This window comes from Panthera pardus, unplaced genomic scaffold (genome assembly GCF_024362965.1).
Source record: "Panthera pardus isolate Hobbes unplaced genomic scaffold, ASM2436296v1 HiC_scaffold_12, whole genome shotgun sequence".
Classification (NCBI taxonomy): Eukaryota; Metazoa; Chordata; class Mammalia; order Carnivora; family Felidae; genus Panthera; species Panthera pardus.
Window position 1 is genome coordinate 5,878,074 of NW_026526677.1, and position 14,926 is coordinate 5,892,999.

General features: G+C 50.4%; 1 protein-coding gene across 5 annotated transcripts in view; it reads left to right on the top strand.

Annotated features, from left to right (window-relative positions):
- Positions 1–14,926, top strand: part of PC (pyruvate carboxylase) — a 101,374-nt gene that overhangs the window by 57,107 nt on the left and 29,341 nt on the right. The gene's annotated exons all lie outside the window — the stretch shown is intronic.

Sequence of the window (14,926 nt, forward strand, 5' to 3'; positions counted from 1 at the left end):
AAATCAGGCACCAAACCAGGGGAATTGAGGCACCCAGAACAGACAGCAGTGGGAAGCCATCACTTCCACAAGGCTTGACAGGGTCGGGAGAGGAAATAGTGCTTCCTCTAGACTTCAGGGAGGGTTGGCAGCATGGAGGCAGGAATGCCCAGCAGGGACTGTCATAGTGGCAGGATGCACCCAGTCAGGACTGTGGCACCCAAGCCCATAGAAAAGATATACCCATGCTGCCTCTCCTCCTGTGCTTCCCATTGGCTGAACCTGTGGGAAGCCACCCTGCAAAGGGAGCCCTTTCACACGTCACAGCTTCCCTAGGTGCAGGGCAGAGGGATGTGGGTAGGTGAGTGGAGAGTAACCAACCAGGAAGCCTCTCCTAAAGGCTAAATCTGTGTGGAAACATCCACTTAACAGACGTGACAAGCACAGGAATGAGGGCTCTGGCTTCCTGTGGGTCAGAGGAGCTGCTGCTTCTGGGAAGGGGCTATCTCCAAATCAAAATTAGTCACCAGTTTAAATTTGGTCATCAAAGGCAATTAGGAGAGAGAATGAAATGAAAGGCATCCAGATTGGAAAAAAAGAAGTATCTTTATTTGCGGCTGACACGATCTTGTATAGGAAAACCCAAGTAATCCACTCAGAATCTGTTAAAATGAATAAAGGAGTTTAGCAGGGTTGCAGGACATAAGATCAATATATAAAAATCAATTGTGTTTCTATACAGTAGCAATGAACAAATTGAAAATGAAAACAATTCCATATATAATAGCATCAAGAAGAATACAACTCTTAGGAATAAATTTAACAAAAAACGTGAAGTGTAAAACTTACGAGAGCCTAAAGCATTGTTGAAATAAATTTAAGGAAACCTAAATAAATGGACACACCATGTTCATGGATCAGAAGTGTTAATATTATTAAAATGGCAGTACTCCCCAAATTGTTCTAAAGATTCAGTGCAAAGTCTTTCACCATCCCAGCTGCCTTTCTTTGCAGAAATTGACACAATGGTCCTAAAATCCACATGGGAATGCAAGGGAAGCGGATATCCAAAAGAATCTTGAAAAAGAACACAAGTGGAGGACTCACACTTTGATTTCAAAACTTTGTACAAAGCTACTGTAATCGAGAGTGTGGTGCTGGCCTAAAGACACACATGTAGGTCAGTGGAATAGAATTGAGAGCCCAGAAGTAAATTGTCACACTTAGAGTCAGTTCACTTTTGACAGGGGTGCCAAGACAATTTAATGGGGGAAAGAATAGCCTTTTCAACAAATGGTACAGGAACAACTGGATATCCACATGCAAAAGAACGAAGAACGAAATTGGACCCCTACCTCACACCACAGACAGAAATCAAAAAGGATCAAAGACTTGGATGCAAAAGCTAAAACTATAAAACTTTGAGAAGGAAACAATCATAAATCTTTGTGATGTTGAGGTAGGTAGTGGTTTCTAATCTACAACAGCAAAAGCACAAACAATAAAAAAAAATTGACTGGACTTCCTCAATATTAAAAACTTCTGTGCAGCAAAGGACACTGTCACAAAAGCAAAAAGGTAACCCAAAGAATGGGAGAAAATTTTTGTAAATCTCATGTCTCAGAGGGAACTTGCATCTAGACCTTGTATCTAGAATATATAAAGAATTCTTACAACTCAATTGCAAAAAGACAATCCAACTTAAGAACGGACAAGGGATCTGAGTAGACTTTTCTCCAAAGAAGATAGACAGATGGCCCGTGAAAATATGCTCAGCATCATTAGCCATCAGGGAAATGTAAACCAAAACAATGAGATACTACTTCATACCCACTGGAATGGCTAACCAAAAAGACAGATAATAAGTCCTGGTGAGGATGTGGAGGAATTGGTAGACTATGGAATGGAGCAGCTGCTGTGGAAAAGTCTGGCAGTTAAACATAGAGTTACCATGTGAGCCAGCTAATACATGCCTGCCCAAGAGAGATGAAAACACACGTGCACCCAAACACTTGCTCCCAGATGTTCATAGCAGCTTTGTTCATAATAGCCAAAAGGTAGAAACAACGCAGATGTCCATCAACTAATGAGTGGATAAATAAAATGTGTTCTCTCTATGCAACGGGACATTACGTGGCAATTCAAAGAAACGACGTACTGACTCCTGCTGCAACATGATGGCCCCTGAACCCCTTAGGCTAGGCTGGGTGAAAGAAGCCAGTGACAAAGGACCTTGTTATTCCTTTTATATGAGATGTCCAGAATAGGCAAATCCATAGAGAGAGTCAGGTTAGTGATGGCCGAGAGGCTGGGGGAGCTGGGAGTCGGTGGGGGTGGGGTGGGGGTTGAACATGTTCTATAACTGATTGTGGTGATGGATGTGCAACTCCGTGTACTAAAAGCCATTGAATTGTACTACAGTGTGTGAGCCATATGGTATGTGATTATTTATCTCCGTAAACTGTTGAATGCCACCCCCTCTCCCCTACCCACGACCTAGTCCCCTGTAGGCTAAGTCTGTGACTTAGGAAGCTCTTACCTGTTTTGTAACGGCTGGCGCTGGGCAGAGATGCCACCTGCATCGGCCACTGAGCTCTTGGCCTCTTTTTCTGGGTCTCAGAGCATGGAAAGACCCCCTAGAAAATTTTAATTCCAACCCAGTTGCATTTTGGTTCAGGTGAACAGTTCTGGAACCCTGCTGTGAACCAGGCACCAAACAAACTGGGTACTCTTGTGAAAAACAGGGGCTGTGGATTTGGATGGGCTCGGTGATACTGAGCTGGCTATTCCTGTGGGTCTTTCCAAGGTGGATTTTTCTTATCGGTGAAGCGAGGGTCGACCCCCTGGGATTGTCGTGTGAATTAGGCGAACGAGAAGGGGCCTGGTATCCAGACGGCAGAAAATGAACCTCCCTCTGCCGCACTGCTGGAGCAAGTGCAGAGACAAGTGACAACCTGACCACAGAGAGCTTGAGGTCCAGCCTTAGCCAGCACTAGCTAACTAGCGCCCGGTGAGAAGCAGCAGGAAGGGGACACCAGACATCCTCCTGGCTCAGCGGTGTGGGTGCGGAACCAAGAAGGGGCCGCGAGAGTAGGAGGATCCCCTCGTCACATGTTGCATTTACTTTGTATTGTGAATAATCAGTTACATGATGTGAAGTCACAAGTGTAAATGGTGAAAGATAAACCTTTTCCTCATCTCTCTTCCCTAGAGGCACCTGCTGGGGGGAATTCTAGGGTATTCTACCCGCAGCCGAGCAAATGTGTGTCTCTGTAGGAGAACTGCTGTCAGTGGGGCAGGTTTGACATATTTCCCTGCTGGTGCTTGGGGACAGACGGCTCGGGCTAGGGTGTCACTCATGCCGCCTCTGTGCGTTGCAGTCACATTCGGCTAGGTTTGCCGTGGGGCCCACCAGTAGGAATGCTGGCTCCACTTCCCCTTCAGGTCCCCTGGAGGGCGGGGTGCCCCCACGGAGGGGTCCTGCCAGGTCCTTGCCTTACCCAGCGCCCCTGTCTCCCCACGTGCGTGCTCCCCGGGGTCTCCTGCCGCCTCTCGCTGCAGCTCCTGCCACCCTCGTGGGCCTGTCCGTGGCCTTGCTTGGGTGGAGCTCCTCCAAGGTAGCTTTCTGAGAAAAGAAGTGTCGAGCGCCAGGGAGAGTCAGGCGTGGCAGCCCCTGCCTTCATTTTACCTTCATAAGTAGTTGGTAGTTGAGCTGGATAAGGAGTTGGAAAAGGAAGTCATTTTTCCTTTGCAATTTTGAAGGATTGCTTTGTACTGTTCTGGCCTCCTGAGTTGCTGTTGAGAAATCCAAAACCTTGCTGATGTCTGATTCTCTGTGTCCTTTTTCCTTCTCCCCCTTTTCTGAAAGCTCCCAGGACCTGAAGTTTCACGACCTGCCTGGTGTGTGTCTGGGTTCATCCATCCTGTTGGCTCATGGCGTGTCCTTCTGTGTGGAGATGTTCTCTTGGACATCCAGGAGTTTCTTGAAATCTTTCATTTTTCCTCTGTTCTCTTGTTCTGACACTCCTGTCACTTGGCCCCTGGAGCACTTGGTCTGTCCCTTTTCACTCTTGGGCCTGTTTTCCATTTCTTTGTCTTTCTGCTTCCGTTTCTAGGAAGTCTCCTCTACCTTGGCTTCTTTCTGTTGATTCGTTTGTTCGTTTCTCCGGTCATATTTTTAATTTCCAAGAACTCTTTTTGCTGCCTGAATGGTTCTTTAACAATATGTGTGTAGTTGTCTGTTGATTTGCTGGTGTAATCTTTGATTTCTCTGAGGATATTATGGGTGTCTGTGTTTTTTCTTTCCTTTTTTTTTCCTTGCTCAGGCTGTTTCCTCCCAGTTGCTTTTTTCTGCTACTTTCCTTTGGTCTCTCCATTTGAAGGCCTCTGTCCTCAGCCGCCCGGTGACCTTTGGTGGCCTGCTCATGATTGTTAGCAGGGGCTAAAAGCTGCCTGAGAGCCCCGTTTCTGACCTGCATGGTGGCTGATGCATGTGCCATTTGTTGGGGAACCTCAGCGTCAATATCCTGAGGTTTTCCCTCTTGAGCTGGGTCAGGTCTCCGAGGAGAGGAAGGGCCGGCTGCTGTGTTATAGGAGCAGAGTGGGGTGAGGGGACAGGACGCATGGGCTTACTTAACCTTCCTCCACCATTTTTTTTTTTTTTTTAAATTTTTTTTTTTCAACGTTTTTTATTTATTTTTGGGACAGAGAGAGACAGAGCATGAACGGGGGAGGGGCAGAGAGAGAGGGAGACACAGAATCGGAAACAGGCTCCAGGCTCCGAGCCATCAGCCCAGAGCCTGACGCGGGGCTCGAACTCACGGGCCGCGAGATCGTGACCTGGCTGAAGTCGGACGCTTAACCGACTGCGCCACCCAGGCGCCCCTCCTCCACCATTTTTGACAAGGTGCCCAGGCCCTCGGCTATGCCTCCTATCCTCCAATGTAGACCCCGGGCTTTACTGTCTCCAGAGAGTAAACCGTCTTCAGGAGAGGGCAGGAGGGGGGTGGTCCCTAGCTGTATGAAAAGCCGTTCAGCCCTAGGCACTGGGGACCTGGAGCCACGGTTCCCTGGCCTCTGGTGGATTCTGTAGGAGGAAACCAGTGGGTATGCACCCTTCCCACTCCCAGATAGAGGCCTTCTCATCAGATGGTGTGAGCTGCCTTCTGGCTTCCACAGTGATGTTGCCGTGGTCTCCTCTCCTGGTCTCTCTGTCCTAGGGGCTTTAGAGCCTTAAGAACAACAAAAACCTCTTCACTCAAGTTTTGGTGGGATTTCAGGAGGAAGGAAAATTAGACACATAACCCAGCCACGAGCAGGCTTTGCACAGGTCAGCCCAAGGAGAAGGGTGTTCAGGTGGGGGCGTCTCAGGGAAGACGTGCTCCAAGGGAGAGGGGGGTGCTTGGATTCTTTGGGAACAAAGAGGAGGCAGTTGGGCTGGAGTTAAAAGATTCAGGAGGCGGAGGACTGACTGATGGGCAATCTGGCTGGAAAAGGCAGGCTGCACTGATGATCAGAGAGGGTCTGCAGGAAGGAACGCTTACCTGTGGGTGGGGGGGAGAGTGGGGGTGTGTTAAGAGGAGGGTGAAATAATGCGTGTATTTAGGGAGACGATCGCTCGTATATAGCACGGCACGGAGCAGTAGGTAAAGCTAACCAAGGTTAGTGGTTGGTCACGGTTAGTAGGCTTTTGCAGTAGTTGAAGTAACATGAGGGGGACGATCTAGGGTGTGTTAGTAGAAGTGAAAGGAAGGAGGACATGGGGCTTTAAGAGAATTGACAGGCCTCCTTGACCGGATGGTGGGTGAAGGAGAGGGAAGAGCTGAAGATGGTCCCCCCACTGAAGCCCGAGTTCCTGGGAAAGACAGGAAGAGGTGTTTGGTTTGGGCTTTGGGGGTGTGTGTCATTTGGGGGAGCAGGAAGAGGGTGGGGGGGGGGGTAGGTTGTGTTCTAGAATAGATGTTTGATGTGTACATCCAGTAGCTTTTATTTTAAGTCCTCACACTTCAACCTGCATGTGCCTATGTTGGTTAAGAAGAGAGGGAGGGGAAGAAAAGGCCTCAAGGATATGAACGAAGGAATCGGTCAAAACAAAAGAATAATTTTCATGTTGTTAAATGAGATTATCGAAAGAATTTTTATTTTGATATTCTCACAGGTTAATAGGTGTTGCAGAGTGGCTTCTGAACTTCACTTTTTTTTTTTAATTTAAAAATTTTTTTTAAGTTTATTTTGAGAGAGCGAGTGAGCACGGGAGGGGCAGAGAGAGAGAGAGAGAGAGAGGGAGAGAGACGGAGAATCCCAAACAGGCTCTGCACCATCAGCGCAGAGCCCAGTGCGGAGCTAAATCTCACAAACCGTGAGATAATGACCTGAGCTGGAACCGAGAGTCGGATGCTTAACTGACTGAACCCCCGAGGCGCCCCCGGCTTCTGAATTTCCTTAAGACGTGGAGAGAGTGCCAGATTCATTTCTTCCTTAGCTCACCCTCATGTTTTAACTGAATCAAGCCCTTGGACATCAGGCTTTTACAAATGAAAGAGGCCTCTTTATTTGAGTTCTGTAGCCAAAAGGGAAAATGGAGAAGGAGCGTCATTCTCTCAGCCACCCCCGCCTGTCTCTGCATCAAGGTGGCGTACTTGGGCCATCTTGGTGCTCTTTCAGCGATGGCTCCGGGAGGGGAGAAGAGGGCCCTGATCGTCAAGGTTGCCGATTTCTGTGGTATACAGCTGCCCCCTGTGACTGACCGCAGCCTCCCAGTGCTATGCCACTGAGCACAGAGTTGGACAGAAGCAGAGGCGAGGAGCCAGCGGGCACGAGCAGGAGCGAGCCACACCTCCTGCGTGTGGCTCGTGGTGGGTTCTCGATGACGTGATGTGGCTGGGCAGGCGGACCCCGTTTCTCACGTCGTCTTGTTATAAGGAGGCTGTTGGCGTCGAGGCATGCTTCAGAGTGTCATCTCCATGAACAGCCTGCTTCGTGGACCAGCCCCGGCCCCGACTGGGCCTCGGCTGTCCTCTGGCTCTCCCTTCACGACCCCTCCCTCGCCACCTCCGTCCATCAGAAGCAGGTCCAGCCTCGCAGCCCAGCTTGTAGTACTGGAAGCTGACAGTTATAATAATAAAGACTGCTTATATACCAGGCACTGCTCTGAGACTTCGCCAGCATTAACTCATTTGATCTTTGTAACAACCCTATGTGCCATTGCCATCGCTATGATAAGAAACTGATGGCCAGAGGTTAAGCAACTTGCCCAGAGTCAGTGAGCTTGGTGGAGCCCTGATCTGAACTCAGGCAGTTGGACCCCTGGCATCTTAACCAGTGTCATCCCTGCCCTCTGATGTGATGCCAGCATCTGAGAACTCTCTTGACATGTTTCTTTCCTCCTAAGACCCAGTCGGGCCCTCAGCACTGCTGGCTCGGTGGGGTGAAATACAAATAAAATACAGGATGCCCAGTTAGATCTAAATTTCAGGGAAACAGCAAACAATTTTGTAGTATGCCCCAAATATTGCATGAAATACACTTATACTTTGAAAAAAATGCTATTTATCTGAAAATCAGATTTTAACTGAACAGCCACCCTCAGCTGGTTTTATGTTGGTTGAGAACTGAGTCGGGGGTGTGGGAGGGGATTGAAGTTCTCGGTCTTGCTGTTCGCTGGTTCTTTGGCCAGGTCGTGCTGAGGGCTCCATGTCTCTGATCTCTGGTACATTGTAACGTAAAACATACTTATTATCGAAACTCCAAACATGTTTAACTTTTGCTGTTTTTCCTCTAAAGAAAGAATATTAAGACAGCATTTTGTAGGCACATGACAAAATACAGGTATAAAACTGTATGCTTCCCCATTTTCTGAGGACAGATGGTCATAACAGAAGTTCAAGAAGTGTCGTACAGTCAGGCTAACATTTTGCTCTTCCAAAAGTCACGTGACCCAAACCAACTCATTCAGAAAACTGCCTGAGTTCTTTTAAAACTCTCTCAGAGGGAAATGCCACTGCTTTGTCTGGTCTGTATCTTTGGCCGCTCTGACTGGCCAGGCGTTTTTCTTAAAGTTGAGTATCGCTCATCTGTGGTGCAGCTTGGACTCATTACTCTGGTTCTTGGAGCAGCTGCTGCTCACAGGGAGTTTGGGTGTGAACAGGGAGTCCTGCCGTCTGCAGAGTTGTCTTCCTGGGCTGCTACTCTTCCGGTTGTGCCTCCTGGAATGTGGTGTCCGGGCTTCTCAGCCTGGAGAGCCACAGGGCAAGAGCTAGTGGTCATTTCAGGCCTTGGCCGGGTCAGTGCATCAGGTTAGTGGGTGATACTGGGTCTCGACCACCTGCATATTGTAGCTGCCTGTGGCATGTTTCCACGGGGACTGTCCCAGCAAACGTAGGTGCTTCAGTCTCAGAGGAGGGAGGTGTTCCGTATCCACTTCAAGGACAGTCTTTCACCTGTGCCACGGAACCCTTCCCTGAGCTTGCTCGTTTCTTACCGCCCACCCCACGTCCTCACTCTCTCCTCTTCCTAGAGCTTGCTAACTACTCTGTCCTGCAGGAAGGTAACTGCCACGTCTATAATAGAGAGTGGATTCGTATCTAATATATGTAAAGACTTATTGCAACTCAGAGGAAGACAAGCAGTCCAGCAGAAAAAGGGGCAAATGATATGAACAGGCAATCCATAAAAGAAAAAGCCTAAAAATATGTCAGCAATCTTGAGAAGATATCCAGCTTGCCTAATAATCAGGGAAATGGTTTTCTGCCCGTGAGGTTGACAAAAATACAAGTCTGACAGTAGAAGACTTGGTAGAGATGTGGGGAAATAGAAATTCTGTTGTGCTTCTGGCAGCTGCATGAATTATTGGGACAACTGCTATGGAGAGCTGTTTGGCAGTATCGATGTTTAGAAAGTGCCTGCAATCTGAGGCAGGAGTTCCAATTCTAGGTGTGGGCCCTGGAGAAATTCCTGCGTGTTTTATATATGGATTCAGGGTTATTCATCTGTAACATTTTAATGGACATTATTATGGCTTTTTTCAAACATACATCAAAATGGAGCAAATAGTACAGTGAATTTCGGGTACCAGCCCCTCAGTTTCAATAGTGATCCATTTGTCAATCTATACGTCACAGTTTTAATAGCTAAAATCTGGAGACCACCCCTGTGTCCCTCATTTGGGGATAAGCTGTGGTACATATACTATTATACAGCTGTTAAAATTAATCATTTAGATCTACTTGTACCAGTGTGGAAAGATTCCAAATAAGTTGGGTGAAAAAGGTGAGTTAAAAAATGACAGTGTATCATTTATGGAAAAATTAAAACACAAGTGTATGATCTGGGCACACATGTATCTAATCAGTGTAAAATCCACAAAGGGGAGCACCCCCCCCGCCCCAGCACCTGACTGGTAGCCCCTAGGGATCAGGGGAGGAGGAAAGGGGTGGGGGGCTAGATTGGAAGAACCTCAAAAGAAATTGCAGCTGTTCATAGAGTGTGCTTTTCCTCTTACTAAATTTAACCGTAATTTTATCAAAAGAACACATGTGGACACTTGGGAAAGTCAAATTGTGTCATGAGGCCTCTAAAACCCCCCTAAGTCCCCTGTCCGACCCGCCCTCCCGGATTGTCTTTCCGGAGACAAACCCTCTGCTCCTAGCTGCTTACACCCTGTTTGCACAGAGCATTTGACTCCGTGTGCTGGGCTGGGCTTCTGCTGTGGAAGATCCAGCTGGCTTTTACCACCCACCCGGCCCCCCCATGTGTACCCATTTTCCCTGTCTCCATTCCCAGCATGGTTAGGCGACCATTTTTGTTAAAGTACATTTTTAGCTTTTACAGTATTAAAATCAAGTAAATATTCACATTGGTGAACCCAAATGTATACATGGTAACATTTTCTTGTGTGACTTCTCCATTTCCTGGAGTTACTATTTACCTTCTTTTTCATCCCTAAATTGTAAATTGCCATCTCCTCTCCATTCTTTCAGGGGCTAGAGGCAATGCAGCCTGGTTTTTTTGGTTACTTAACCCTCCCCTTTCCTGCCCTCTCTTGGAACTCCCCTCCCTCTGCTGATGTCCCAGGCGGTGGCTCTCTGGGCTCTGTCACCATCTTCCAGAGAACTCTCCTCCCCTCCTTCTATGCCGGCTCCCGGGTTCCTCATCTTGGTTTATTTACTTCCTTGTCTTGTTAGTGCCCCTCTCCCAGGAGCTTCCCCGGCACCAGGGCTCCTGGGCAGTGAACTTGCCTTGGCCAGGCGTGCCTTAAAAGGTCTTTATTTTGCCCTCACACTTGATTGGTAGTTTAATTGGGGAGAGTTCTAGGTTGGAGGATATCTTCCCTCAAAAGTAGCCTCAGGCTCAGTGTCACTGCTGAATCCCTTCTCCTCCTTTTCCAAAGTGTAGTAGCCTGAGGGATGGCCCCCAAAGATCTCCAGGTCCTCATCCCTAGAACCTGTAGGTGGCACCTTATAAGGAAAAGGGGTCTTTGCAGAGGCGATGAAGTGAAGGACCTTGACGTGAGGTGATCCCGGATTATGCAGGGACCCTGAATGCCATCACACGTGTCCTCAGGAGAGAGAGGCATGAGGCTACACTTGGCAGGGAAGACCAAGTGACCACAGAGGCCGAGACTGGAGGGATGTGGCCACAAGAGAGGCAGCTGGCAGGGGCTGCGAGCTGGGGGCTGTGGGGTAGGACACCACCCCCCACGGCCAGGCCTCTGGGGGGGCACGGTCCTGCCAGCGCCTCGATTTGGGCCCGTGAAACTGATGCTGAACTTTTCTGGCCTCCCAAACAAAAAGGGAATACATCTTTGTTGCTTTAAGCCACCAAGGCTGCAGTGATTTGTGACGGTCTGGCCAGCAAACTCATGCGGGAAGCTGGTGGAGCCTTTCCGGTGCCTTTGCCAGCTGTGACTTGTGGTGTCGCTCTGGCACCTCAGAGTGCCCTTGCCACCGCCACCGAAATGCACGTCCCTGGCCCCGGGACTGCCATGTGCCGGTCTTCCTGTTATGCTTTCTGGGCGATGTCCTCGACTGTCTTCTCCTTCTTCTATTTATTATGGTTAAAAATGTCTGCAACTCTATTTTTAATTTCCTAGAGCTCTTCCTCGTTGCCTTTAAAATAGCTGCCGCCTCTCAATGCGATAGCTTCTCTTACTTCTCAGAGATTAATTATAGTTTTTTTTCCTAACTATCTGCTCTCCATATTACCAGAGTTCCCTGTTTTTTATTCCCCATTTGTCTTGGTGAATTTGGGGCGATCCCCTCAAATAGCTGGGGATCTTGGCTGTCCATTCATGCTGAAGACTGAGTTGGATGTGGGTTGGAAAACCTGAGCACAGCGGGGCTCGAGGGCCACCGGCCTTGGAGGGGAGACTGAGGCAGCCGCTTCCCCGGTGCCCACTAAGTGCTGGTTGCTGCAGCCCCGCCCTGGGCTGCCGGTTTCCTAGAGAGGGGTCCTCGCTGCCTGCTGCCTCATCAGCCTGGAAGCCACTTTGTGGAAGGGGAGGGGTTTGCAGCATCCCTGTGCTGCCTGGCCTCCCTTCCCCAGTTCCCTGGGCTCTGTCTGCCTCCCTGCCCCCAGGTGAAGCCTCTGCAGGGCCTGGTGGCCAGAGCATCTGGCTTGCCTGGGTCTCACTTCCTGGGGCTCCACACCCGCGTCCTAGGGGCGCAGGGAACCATCATGGGCGGCGGGGGGGGGGGGAGCTTGGGAAAACTCAGGACTTGACCATAGGGGACTCGGGACCGCATGGCCCTCACAGCGGCCACGAGTGTTGCTCTTCCTCACCGGCCTTTACCTACAGCCGCTTCTGTTCTTTAACTTGGCATCACCACCGTTCATCCCGCTTTTAAAACAGGAGCCAAGAGTCCTCCTTACCTGCAGCTGCCACCCCTCATCTGAAAGGTGCTGGCCGTCCGATGGCGCCACGTTTCTTAGTTCGGTTCTCACGATGTCTTGCCTACATTAGAACATCTTCGTCATTGTTTGCTACCTTCTAGCCTTGCCTGCTCAGATCCAGCTTCCTCACAACGGCCCGAGTGGTCCCTGTACATTGCAAGTCTCTTTCCCTTGCCCGACCTCCTGACCTTGCAGATATAGTCCTCGCCCCTTGCCGTGCACGCGAGCCCCTGGCCTGGCGTCAGAGTCCACGTGTCTGCCCTTGGGCTCCCCTGAGCACCTTCACCCTGGCCTCTGGCCTCGGCGGGCATCCACTAGGCTGGCCGCTCCTTTGCCTTGGCTCCAGCTGCCCCACACCTGAACCACCTCCCCCTCCTCCTCATCCTGGAAGACTTGGCCCGGTGCCCCTCCGGAGGTCTTCCTGCTCACTGGTCGTGCTGGCACGGCTCACTGCTCGTGTTTGCTGCCTCCCACTCGGCCCTCCCTGGTGGGGGCGCTGATCACGATCCCGAACAGCTCCAAGCTCTCAGGGCCCTGCTGCGGCCTCTGTTAGGGTGAGCAGGTGAGAGAAGGGGACATCTTTAACAACCGGTGCTCCCCGCTCCTTGGTTTTAGGGTCTCTGTAGGTTCTGGTCATTAGTGGGGAACCTGGGTCTGTTAGTTTCCGAGGGCTGTCATAGCAAAGTCCCCAAACATATAACAAAGATTTATTATTTCACGGCTTTGGAGGCCAGAAGTCCAAAATCAATGTCGGCAGGGCCTTGTTTTCTCTGAAAGCTGTAGGGGAGGATCTTTCCTTTATCTTCCAGCTTCTGGTACTTTCCAGCAGTCCTTATAGATGCATCTTTCTGGACACATGGCCGTCTTCTCCCTGTGTGTCTTCACATGATCTTCCTCCTGTGTCTTTCTCTGTGTCCAAATTTCCCCTTTTTATGAGGACACCAAGCATATTGCCTTTAGGGCCCACCCTGGGGACCTCATTTTGACTAATTACCTCTGTAAAGACCCTGTTTCCAACTAAGGTCACATTCTGAGGTGCTGTGGGTTGGGACTTGCATAGATCTCCTTGGAGGACTCAGTTCAGTCCATACAGTGGCATCTACTTCCTGCCATCTTGGGATTAGGGTGAACTGGGTAAGCACATGGGGGAGGAGGTCCTGCGTGACTCTCCAGCCGGAGTGCTGTGCTGTGAAGGAGTCAGGGACCTTCCTGGACTGCCTGCATGCCTGCTCTGTTCTGGTGTCCCATCTCCCTGAAAAGCCACTATCCAGCCACTGTCCAGAATGGAGGCTTTAGTGCCGGTCGCCTTGCGCGGTCCTCCTGGTTCCCACCTTTTTCTGACCTTGCCCTTTTAACTAAACATCCTTGTCAACACTTTGGGCTCTAATCTGTGGTAAGGGGCACTTGTATGTCCCGCTGACTTGTGTGTGCTGATCCTAGGGGGGACCAGGCCGTATTAATCTTTGTCTCAGCATTCCAAAATGTTTCTGGAAACTCTTGTGACCTATTCATTCGTTCGTTTGTTCATTCATTCCCGAGACATTTAATCTCGGTGTCCGGCACAGTATGGAGTGCTAGGGAAACAGTGAAGGACAAAATAGACTGAGGATCCTGTCCCCAAGGTCCTTAGAATGTCTTGTGGGATGGGTGAACGAATCATTACAACATTAACTGCTCCTTTCTGAGGACAGATGTGACCTCACCCACATCCTCCACAGACAGGACAGTAGGGTGTGGCAAGAACAATGACAGATCTTTCCCAGGGTGGGTATTGAGCTCGCCAAGGAGGTTGGGTGTCCAGGAATGCCTTTCTGAATGAGTCTAAAGGATGTGGAGAAATCAGGGCAAGTGGCCTTCTGACGTTCTGGTACCTGGGCAAGCAGGTCGGCCGTAGCTCTCCTTTTGCACCAGGGGGCAGTGTTCAACCTGCAAGTGTCCCTGCCCTTGACCGAGGCTGGGACAGGGCAGCCACTGTATCGCCAGTTTGCCCCCTCCTCATCCCTGTCCTTCCCTGCTGCTGCCCTGCAGGCCCAGACCCCTTGCTCACCTCCTTTCTCTGAGCCTCCCTCCCCCTGCCCACAAATCCCAGCAGCCCACACAGTGCCATTTGTCCCAGTGTGGCTGTTTCACCTTCTCCCCTCTGCCTGCTGCCTTAAATCAGGGGCTGTGGGGGTTTTGTGGAGCCTTGTCGGCTGGTTCTGAACCACAGTGGCCTCTCAGGGTAGGAGCCGGCTGTGTGGCCCCAGGCCACGTGCTGTTTTTACTCCTGTCTCTGTCTTTGGTATTCTCGCTTTCCTTTTTTCTTCATCTGTCACCTTCACTGTCTTCCTGTCCTCCCTTCCGCTCCCCCTACCCAGATGTCTCAGCCTTAGTCAAGCCTCTCTCGGGAGCTTCGATACCAGCTGCTGCTGCCTGCAAAGTCCAACGGAGTCCTTTCCTTTCATCTGTCTCTGTTGGCCGCCAGCCCTGGGGCCCCGTTGGACACGTTGAGGACAGTGCAGAGCTGCTTGGAGAGAAAACTCCCCAAGAGCAGCCCCACCCATCAGAGGCTCGCTTCTGCTACGGCTGGAGTCCACTGCCAAGAACTCCGTCCTGGTTTTGACCTGCTTTTTCTGGCACTGCTGAGGCCAACTGGGGGCCGGGGAAGGAGCACGATAATGGTACTGGTGCTGGGAGGGTCGGGAGAGTAGATGGATAGGAATCTTGTTAGTTACTTTGGAGATTCCTGAGGCCTATTTCTGGGCCGCTGTCCTTTCTCCTCACTCCCTCTGGCTGCCCTCCTACACACCTCTGACCTGGATGTGCTAAGGGGCTTGGGAACTGGGGGTGGGCAGTCCAGACTGTGGGCTTCTAAGACTGCCATCAACCAGGTACTCCCAAAGCAGGGCCATGGCTTTCCCTTCCGAATGTGCCTCCCTTTCCAACTGCCCACAGCTGTCCTCTGAGGCTGCAGGAGGTGCTGTGTAAAGAACAGGGATATTTAGGGTGGACGCAGTACAGATCCTTGAAGGAACGTTCCGGGGCCTGACACTTGGGCCGCAGCAGGCTCCTCTGGCCG